The sequence below is a fragment of the Lactuca saligna genome, chromosome 3 (assembly GCF_052625555.1).
Source record: "Lactuca saligna cultivar CGN05327 chromosome 3, ASM5262555v1, whole genome shotgun sequence".
Taxonomy (NCBI): Eukaryota; Viridiplantae; Streptophyta; class Magnoliopsida; order Asterales; family Asteraceae; genus Lactuca; species Lactuca saligna.
Window position 1 is genome coordinate 222,715,782 of NC_136419.1, and position 11,258 is coordinate 222,727,039.

Genomic DNA, 11,258 nt, shown 5'->3' on the forward strand with positions numbered 1-11,258 from the left:
GTTGATTCGATATGATTTAAAGGTTTTTGGTTCACATCCGACATTGATATTTATTTAGAAAAATTAATGGATACATACTAATATTGAGTTGGTGATAGATACAAGTTTTACCAATATTTCAATGGTCCTATTTCGAAAACTATATGCAATAATGAACATGAAGAATTTAACAGTTTGTAAGATTCTGACCTAAGTTTGACCATAATTTACTTGAAGTCAAATTTCCACAAGAAAGTATTGTATGCGATATTAATGATACAAATATTTAATCTGATATTGGTACGACAAAATATATATATATATATATATATATATATATATATATATATATATATATATATATATATATATATATATATATATATATATATATTTTGGGGTTTCACCCTAAAAGTTGTGATATGAATAATTTTTCCGTACGTATTACAAATTAAATGTAATTTGATCATTATTTGGGTCATTAGGTTATGTTGTGGGATTGTTACATGAGAATGGGTTTCACACAGTTAATGACCAAAATCGACATTTTTAAAGATTATAGTATAAGTTTAAGATTCAAACTGAATGTCTCTTTTTGCCACCTAGTTCGTTATGGGATTGTTAAAGCTTATAGTTATTGACTTATCAAGAATAATCGGATAAATAAACCATAACGCTTGTCTGGAGATGTATTTTGCTGAGCTGAATATTGTACAGAACTTAGCAAAATTTCATATAACATTTCAGGAATAGTTTTAGATTAGAATATTTTTTATCATTGTAATAATTACAAACATTACATACTATGATGTTTTTAATAATTTTTTGCAAATAAACTATTTTAGTGTGAATATATATATATATATATATATATATATATATATATATATATATATATATATATATATATATACATATATATATATATATATATATATATATATATATATATATATATATATATATATATATAGAGAGAGAGAGAGAGAATGATGGTTTAATTGAGAAAAAAAATATTGAGAATGAGGAAATATTCTCAACCATTCATTTTATTTTTGCTTAAAAGTATCCGTCGTGCCAGCGGAAATGGTAAAGGAATAGACATTTGTTTTCCAACAAAATATATTTTCTTAAACTACTTTAATCATTAACTTAATATATATATAAACATAGTTTTTCGTGTTTTTTTTAAGAAGCTATTTTTATCGAAAAAATATACCAAAATCCATGATTTTTTTTTATTCTCTACAAATAGACATCCATATTGATATAGTTTTAAAATAAAAAATATTTTTTTTTTATATTTTCAGCTATTGTTATTCATAAGTGAATAAAAATAAATCAAATTTTTATTACAGTACATTCGTTATTCACTTATTCATAAAAAAATATGATTAATTTGTTTTACAATTTAAATCTCATTCATATATGCATATAGCATATAATAAACATAATATATTCATATTTAAATATTAAACGATGCATTCACTTATGAATATTAACATAGTATATTCAATTGTGAATATTAGATGATATATTTACTTATTAATATTAAATGATATTTTCATATGTGAATATTACATAGTACTACATAGTATATCACATATGAATATTACATAGTATATTCACTTGTAAATATTAGATGATATATTCAGTTATGAATATTACATAGTATATTCATATATAAATATTACAAGGTATTTCACAAATATATATAATTTTTATATGTTTCTCACATATGAATAACATACAGACTTGCATATTTGTTTTGTGTTTTTAATAACTATATACTGATTCTGGTGAGAAAACATATTCATATGTGAATATACCGTGGTAATTTAATTTATGCATTTCATCAAACAGTTGGAATGCTTACGAGTTAATATTTTAAAAATGTTAAAAACATGATACTTCCGATTCAAGTTATTAATTCCAAATCATCATAATCGTGGTGGCGGCGATGACGATTCTGGTGGTGTGGATGGTGACGGAGGAGAAAAGAATAGGCGACGCTATATAATCATATTTAATTATAAAAGGCCCGCCGTATCAGTACGCCGAAGGGTTAGTGCGACATAATTGAAATATGTCTCTAATTTGAATCTCAAGATCTCTATTTTATTTTTTAATCTAAACTAAACCTACCTCTCTCTCCCTCTCTCTCTCTCTCTCTATATATATATATATATATATATATATATATATATATATATATAGACACACACATACATATATACACACTAGGCGAATGTCCGTGCATTGCGCAGAAACACCTATATAGTTGAAGTCTTTACAAATATATGATTTTTTAAATATAACAATAACGTCGTTGTTAAATTTGATATAATAATTTGTATATACTAAATTAATATAATATATTGATTATTTTGAATTATATGATAATATATACATTTGTTATACTTTCATAATCTCAATCGTTTGAATAACTTCTACCCGTGAGCTAGACATGAATCAAATTAAATATAATATATGATTTGATGTTATTTATAGTTGTTTTTATTGTTAATTAATTTTTTAAAATTTATTTGCTTAATGTTTTAATTTCTATCATTATAATTATTTAATAACATCAAACATTGTTTTTTTTTTTTTTTTTTTTTTTTAAAATTTAAAGCTAACAATATATTCATTTATATCAAGTTATTTTTAACTATTGTTATTGTAAGTTATTTTAGGTTACTTATTTGGAAACTTTTAACAATTATAAAAAATATATTTAAGAAATATTTTAGTTAAATTGAGATTACAATTTAGTTTTGCTTTTATCACTATAATTTATCACTTTTAACTATTTACAAAATATTCTTTAGTTTTTTTAAATGGAACTGAAATTTATATTTAAGTTGACATTGTAATGCGCAGAAACACCTATATAGTTGAAGTCTTTACAAATATATATATATATATATATATATATATATATATATATATATATATATATATATATATATATTTAAAATATAACACTAACGTTGTTAAATTTGATATAATAATTCGTATATTAATTTGATATAATATATTGATTATTTTGATATGATAATATATAAATCTATTATAACGTCATAATCCTAATCGTTTGAATGACTTCTAATCGCGAGTTACACATCAATAAAATTAAATATTATATATGGTTTAATATTATTTATAGTTGTTATTTTTAACTAATTTTTTAAAATTTATTTGCTTAATGTTTTAGTTTCTATCATTATAATTATTTAAAATATCAAACATTATTTTTTTAGTTTAAAGGTAACAATATAATCATTTATATAGAGTTATTTTTAACTATTGTTATTATAAGTTAAGCTACTTATTTGAAACTTTTTAACGATTATATAAATATATTTATGAAATATTTTAGTTAAACTGATATTACAATCTAGTTTTTGTATTTATCACTATAATTTATTACTTTTAACTATTTATAAAATATTATTTGGTTTTTTTAGTGGAACTGAAATTTATATTCGAGTTGACACTGTAATGTTATATTTAAATTAACAATTTAAGTAATTTGTCAAAACTATTCAAAATTTATAGCTTTAAACTGATAATGGTTTACATGCAACAACATTTTAAATATAATAAATTAAGTATAATATGTTAAAATTTAAAGACATAACTTTATAAATAAAAGTAAAGATATTATTTTAAAATTGAAATTTAGTTTATTTATGATTATACTTTAGGTTTGATATTTATTAAATCTTATCAACCAACTTACAATCATTATTAAAAAGACACTACAATTTATCACTTTTAACTATTTATAAAATAATCTTTGGGTTGTTTAAGTTAAATAAAATTTATATTTAAGTTGAGCATATAATGTTATATTTTAATTAATAATTTAAGTATTTTATACAAATTGTTCAAAAATTATACCTTTAAAATGATAATGGTTTATATCCAACAATATATTAAAACTAATAAATTAAGTATAATATGTTAAAAGTTAAAAAACATAATTTTATAAGTAAAATTAAAGATATTATTTTAATATTGAAATTTAGTTTATATATGAATACACTTTAGATTTGATATTTATTTAACATAATTACCAAATTATAATTATTATTATAAAGAAATTGAAAAGTTATGGGAGTTTCAAATGAATATGGTGAAAGGAAAAAAGAATGGAGGTTTCAAATGCATGAGATTCAAAAAAAAATGTTAACTTTATATATATATATATATATATATATATATATATATATATATATATATATATATATATATATATATATATATATATATATATATATAACGTGATGGTCAGAGGAAAATACACGAGTTAGCTTAAACTGGTGATTACCAAACAAATATAGTTTATTTTGTTGATTAATAGAAAATTACACCAAAGGTCCCCATAGTTTGGGATTATCTGCATGCTTATTGCATAACTTTATTATTCACTCAGAAGGTCCTTATAGTTTAGTTTTGCTTCGAATTTGGTCCCCCTAATTGATGTAAAAGGACTGATTTGTCCTTACTAATTTTACTTTACCCTTTTAATTTTATCATTTAATTTAAAAATTAATTAGATATCATAAAAGCATATTAGTTAAATAGATGGGTCCCTTGTGTTTAATGACCAAAAACCACCTTGGCCACAACCACCACCACTAACCTAAGAAAGAGTGAGCTCTATATATAGAGTCTCAGAAATTACATTTTATCCACTCTCTAAGAGTAGCCATGCAAGGCATACTGGACAATAGAGAGTATTATAGAAAGATAGATAAAAAATAAACTAAGTAAGAAGATTGCGGTTGACTAGATGACTTTGGGTGACGATGCTGATGGGAGCTTGACTGCGGATGCTTGTAGATTGCGGTAGGCTAAGTTAAGAGGGCTACTTCATGTTTCAACAATTTCCCCCTAAGTGAACTCTAACTTTTTCTTCACCTATCAAGTTTAAGAAATTTGATCATAATCCACTAAAACTTCATGATATTTTCCAACCACGTGATCCTTCTTAAAATCTCGAACCTGACTTTGGCAGTTGTGTGTTTTGATTTTTCAACTGCGGTTGGACAGATTTCAAGCTGCTTCCTTGTAAGACGATTTATGAAGATCATGGGAATGAAGTATTTGACCTGATCTATATTCCTTTTGAAGATGACTCCAAGTTTAGGGAAGGTTGTTGCACCTAAGGATCTTTCTTGATAACCCGCGGTAGGCATTGGTGCAGGATCTAGTTGTGGTAGATCGAACTGCATGGCAAGGATTGGGTGGATGTCCGCATCAATCTTTACGAAGTCGCAGATGGTTTCCTTCTGAAAAATTCTTGCCTTTTCAAATGCTATCTTCATTTTTGGATACTTTTCACACTTGTTTTGGAACACCTTTGCTATAAGAAAGACTTCTTCTAGGTTCATACAGGGGAAAATCAGCTTGGGTGCGGACATAGTCCTGCTTCCTTCTTGTAAGTGTGTATTGGATGAAGTTAGCTTTCATGAATTTGCGGGGCTTGAAGTTCTTGACTTCGGATGGTCGGTCATTAGACTAGATTTTCTCTATGGAAGAGGCATGTTTGGCATAGAATCGATTGAGTCTTTCGAATTCCATGGGTAGTCTTTTGTGATCTAGTATGCTCTGGTCAAACTGCTCAAATACTGTGAAGTATATAACATTTGGGGATATTGGAACATCCCAGTAGCCATCAGGAGGGGGTTCAGCATAAGTGAGATATGGTTTGTAGTCCTCGTCCAGCAGTCTGCGGTGAGGATTGATCCAAGAGTTTATCAAGGATTCATCTATGAAAGTGCCGAAACCGCATTCTATCCATATAAGCTCAGCAAATTTAGTTGCTTTCCAGTCAGCTCACTACTAGAAAAATAGCCTTTTACGACGCACAAATTACGACACTCATTAATATATGTTACGTAAACGAGAGTGACATTAAAAAAGTGTCATCTCTTTAGAAAATTTAAGGGTTTAGGTCACGCATTATTGCGTGCCTTTAAATTAGTGTCAAAAGAAAAAAAATTAAAAACACGGAGGGCGCTGTACCTTAAATGCGCGCCCTCTATATGTGTCGCTTTATAATTTTAATGAACGCGCGTTCCTTAGTTACAAGCGGGAAAAGAAAAGCCAAAAAATTAGAAAAGCCCGCTACCCTCCCTGCCCTAAGCATTTTCATGCATCTTTCATTCTCCTCACACTGTTGTGCAACTTCTCAATCAAAGATCGAAGGTTACGATTTCATCTCCATCTCTCGACTTCATCATCTCAATCAAGAAAAAGGGCTTCTGATTTCCATTCATCTACTTCATCGTTGCTGTAATTTCACCTTCTTCATCTCTCTACTGTTATTGAGAATACTCGCCAATAGTTTTCTTATTCCCCACTCGATGTTGAAATTTTCAGAAAAAGCCCTAATTAAGTATTATACTCTCAAGTCTCAATATTAGAATCCAAATATTGATTCTCGTTTGTTTCTTATTCCCTACAGATAAATCGAAAAAGGGGAATTAGAATGATGAAGGTAGCGGGAGTTTTGGTCCGGTGTTCATGGTTCATCTATCGAGAAAGGAAGATAGGAACGCAAGCAGCCATGGTGGCTCGATGATGGAAATCAATCGAGAAAGGGGAAGCACCTCTAGTGCGGGATCGATTTGACAAAAGGAGAAGGGAGAAGTAACGATGCTTCTCTTGTCTGCCACAGCTTAGGGGGGGGGGGAGGTGCTCCAGCGGTCTCCTTGGCTGTTCTTTCTTGTCGCCAGCAGATTACATGTAGGGAGGGGACTCAACTAGTCCGATGGAGTAGGGCAAGTAACGACTGGTAGATCAGGATGATCGATCTATTCATGAGGAGGAGGAGGAAATTATTGGTTCCCGATGAGCCTTCCTTGGCTTCTTAGACTCCGTCATCGGTAGAAATCGGAGGACCTTTGAGGTTTGGATAGATCGAAGGAAGAAGAATGAAGAAGTGGTGGTCTTTGGTGATTGAAGGTAAACGGATGGGGTTTTCTTGAACCTCACAAGTCGTATTCTTTCTTAGATTTAATGCTTTCCATGAATCTTTTTTGGTGATTCCAACACACACATAAATCAGCATTCTCTCAATTTTCTTTTAAAATCCAATTGTTTACTTGAACTTCCTTCTAATTAAAGCCATTGGTAGAAGCCTTTCATCAGCTCGAATCTTAGTATCTTTCCATCCATAGTCTGTAATACTAATACAAATGCGAACAAAACACTCCTTTCTGTTTTCCAATTTCCACAATGGTTTCTTCTCAATTAACTGCTTTAATTGAAAACAAGCCATTCAAATCCTCCAAGAACTATTTCCAATTCCCAAAAAACCCTCCCAATGAAACATCAGATACTCTTGAATTGGACTTTTCTGATACATTTAGTCCTCTCCCACTGCCAGCTAGCAATTATGAAATTCCAAGCGACGACCCTGTGGTCATTTACAACCGTTCACATTCTTTAGTGGGTCCCACGCCATGTGTAAGCCACTTGCTGAATCTAAGGAAGTTAACCATATGTGAAACGGATGAATCATTGGAGGATTTTAGTGATGTGATAGATAAAGAGATTGAAGAAGAAGATTCTGAAAATGGTTGTAAGGTGAAAACCATAGGGCTTGAAGATTTTGAAGTCATGAAAGTTGTGGGGCAAGGGGCTTTTGGTAAAGTGTATCAAGTGAGAAAGAGAGATAGTTTGGAAATATATGCAATGAAAGTTGTGAGAAAAGATAAGATTGTGGAGAAAAATCATGCTGAGTATATGAAAGCAGAGTGAGATATCTTGACAAAGATTGATCATCCCTTTATTGTCCAGCTTCGTTACTCTTTCCTGGTACTTTTTTTTCTAAATTCCAAAACTACCCTTTTTGTATCTGTCTATGCTCACTCTTTTAATCTTCAGACAAAATATCGAATATACCTCGTTTTGGACTTTGTGAATGGTGGACATCTTTTTTTCCAGCTATATCATCATGGACTGTTTCGATGAGTTTTATTTATTTATTTATTTCTTTGTTTTTGTTACTTTAGAAATAAAATAAACTGATTAAGAATTTATGATTATGATTGTTTCAGAGAGGATTTGGCACGTATTTGTGCTGCAGAGATTGTTTCAGCTGTTTCTCACCTTCATGCAAATGGGATAATGCATAGGGATCTTAAGCCTGAAAATATACTACTTGATGTGGATGGACATGTACTTTTTTTTTGTTTTCTCTCTCACAAACACACACAATTCTTTTATTAAACATGTGAGTTTATTTATTTAGGCATTTCTTACGGATTTTGGGCTAGCAAAAGAGTTTGATGAAAATGCAAGATCAAATTCTTTATGTGGAACAGTAGAATACATGTCACCTGAAATTATTCTTGGTAAAGGCCATGACAAGGCTTCTAATTGGTGGAGTGTTGGAATCTTTTTGTTTTGATCATGAATTGATAAACTAATAAAAGGATTCAAAGATGGCTGAGAATTTGGCAGAGGGCGATTTTCGTCAGGTCTGCATAAAACAAATTGAATCAGATTCTTTATCAATTATAATATAAAATCATTAAACTGAGTTTGAGCTTGTGTTTGTATATATATATATATATATATATATATATATATATATATATATATATATATATACACTTGCTCTTTTTGTAGAATCTACCAAGGTTCCTACCTGAGAATCTTGAGAATAATAAAATGTTGTACGAACGAGTTAGTGCGATTGCAGTAAAGAAAGGGTGCACTCCATCACAACTAGCATTGGCGTGGGTTCACCACCAGGGGAAAGATGTTGTGCCCATACCAGGAACCACTAAAATTGAAAACCTTCAGCAAAACATTGGAGCTTTATCTGTGAAACTAACACCACAAGACATGGCTGAACTTGAATCTCCACTGGGTAATTTCTTGTCCTTCCCAACTCCCAAGTCTTAGTTATGAACATGCTTATGGATGTTTGTTTGGACAAACATAACTTGGTCATTGATCCAATGTTCAAGGTCTTGAAACAACTGCAACATTTGATCCCCAAACGGACGAGTTTGTCCTTCACAGTCCTACTTTAACTTCAAGCAAAGCAAGTAACATGAAATGGATTGTTCTTATATAAAGATCCCCCCTTTTCTCTTTGTTTTTCCAGTTTTTGATATTTTTTCGTATTTTCTAATTCAACTTTGTTTCCACTCTCTTAATCTTTTCTTTCGTGGTGGCCTGGTGAATTGGGGAAAGTGTCAAGATCTCATCTACATCACCACTAATAATATTCAAAGGCTGACTATCCAATAATATTTTGGCCCTGGTGATAAGTTGCTTGTTCCATGTTTAGCTGTAGCAAGGGCAGGGAAATCAAAGGTAATCTGAAATTCGATTATATAATTTTTTAATGAGTCTCTATTTAATTGAAACTGATTTTAATTTTTACATTCTTTGGTTGATTTTTGGATTACCAGTTTATTATAGGGGATGGAACAAACATGTATGATTTCACATATGTTGAGAATGTTGCACATGCTCTTGTATGTGCTGAAAGAGCTCTAGCTTCAGATGGATCTGCCTCAAAGAGAGCTGCAGGAGAGGTAATTTAAGTAAATGTTTTCAATTTTACTTGAGACAATATAATATATGGAGTTTTTATTATTTTTTAAGTTTCCAGGCTTACTTTATAATGAATATGGAACCAATAAAATTTTTGGAGTTCATGTCACTTATTCTTGTTAGGCTTGGGTTTGAATGGTATATTCTTGATTTTTGGTTTGTTTTCAAGGTAAGATTAAAGCTCCACTTTGTCTTTATTTCTGATTTTATGTACTTTGCAGGCCAAGAATCAAGATTCCTGCATCTATTGCAATAATCTTTATTTATTTTTATTTTTTAATGTGTTTGGAATTGGATTAGTTATGATGCTTTGACCTAACTCTAACTTATATATTGTTTTGTTAAGCTCTAGATTCCAAAAATGAAAGCTGTCAGTGACACTAAAGACCTTAAAGAAGACCTTAATTATCAAGAAACGTAGGATGATATGACAATCAATGTATGTGTTATAATTCATATGGATAGCGATTTTACTTTTCATGTCATTGTTATTTATTTCTTTTTTTGTTTGCAATTTCTTGCAAAAACTTTGGATGTTGTTCAAGACATTGATTTGGTCATTTCTCTTGGAAATGCTTTTGCAAAGCAGTATGAGCTTTATACATATGATGATGAGCATTCTGCACTACTTCACAGGTATGAACTCATTATCATTATCATTACATTTTTTAATTAAATTAGCTTATTGAGAGTATTCTTCTCCTACAAATGTCTTGGTATACTTCTTCAGAAAGTTGATAACATGACTTATGTTCGTGATAAAATCGTCTGGATGTACAAACAAGCAAATAATCTAGATTTCAAGTATTCCAGCACCTTGATAATTATTACATTGCTATGTTTCACATTTAACCCTGTTTTCTAATATTGTTTTGGTTGAACATGTTATTCCTCAAATTTTAACAGATTCTTGAATTGTGACTCACCCCTGCAGCTTTCTGAATGCAGGCTTATTTTGGTGCTGGATTAAGTGGAGTTCTGGCTTGGTGTGTGCGAGTGGGAAGGAACCAACCCAATGCCCCCGGAGTTCTGGCACCTTCCATCTTTACTTCCTATGTATCCAGGTATGTCTCAAAGTGTGTATTCCAATATCAGGTATCATGATTTGTGTATTTATAAAATTTTGAAATAGGGTCTTGTTCAATGCTTTAGCTGTTTTTGCTCTAAGGGAGATCCACTTATCAAAAGTAAGTTAATTTTTCACCCTTTTATTTAATATTTTTGTGATTGAATGAAAGTCTTAATGAAAGTAATTGACAACCCTTTATTTGTAAATGATGTTGTGATTGTGGGAGAGGTGTTGTGTTTTTCTCTGTTGCTAGGTAACCTTCTCAACAACAACATTCTACTTAAGCAGGTGAGTAATCAAGATTAAGGGAGACTTGTAATCATGTTTGACATTCCTTTCCAGTAACAAACAAAGTTGTATGATTATTTGTTAGTTTTATAGGAATGTATAACCCATGTTAGCAATGTATTATTTTTGTTTAACATTTGAATGATTCTTTGTATGACATTATAATTTGTGCAATTTATTTTATTTTTTGAGTATGAAATTTTATTTTATATTATGCAATGGATTGTATTTTTTGTATATGGTGTTTTATTTCTATTATGAGAAATTAAATGCAAATTTAATTTAAAAATTAATAAATATATAAATTTATTTTTTTTAAACATTTAAATTTACG

At 29.5% G+C, this 11,258-nt stretch overlaps 1 pseudogene across 1 annotated transcript; it reads left to right on the top strand.

Annotated features, from left to right (window-relative positions):
• Positions 1-7,195: 7,195 nt before the first annotated feature.
• LOC145034166 (serine/threonine-protein kinase AtPK2/AtPK19-like) lies at positions 7,196-8,407 on the top strand (annotated as a pseudogene). The gene is made up of 4 exons (XR_013677927.1): positions 7,196-7,812; positions 7,882-7,968; positions 8,059-8,175; positions 8,249-8,407. The product of XR_013677927.1 is annotated as a serine/threonine-protein kinase AtPK2/AtPK19-like (transcript).
• The last annotated feature ends 2,851 nt before the right edge of the window (positions 8,408-11,258 follow it).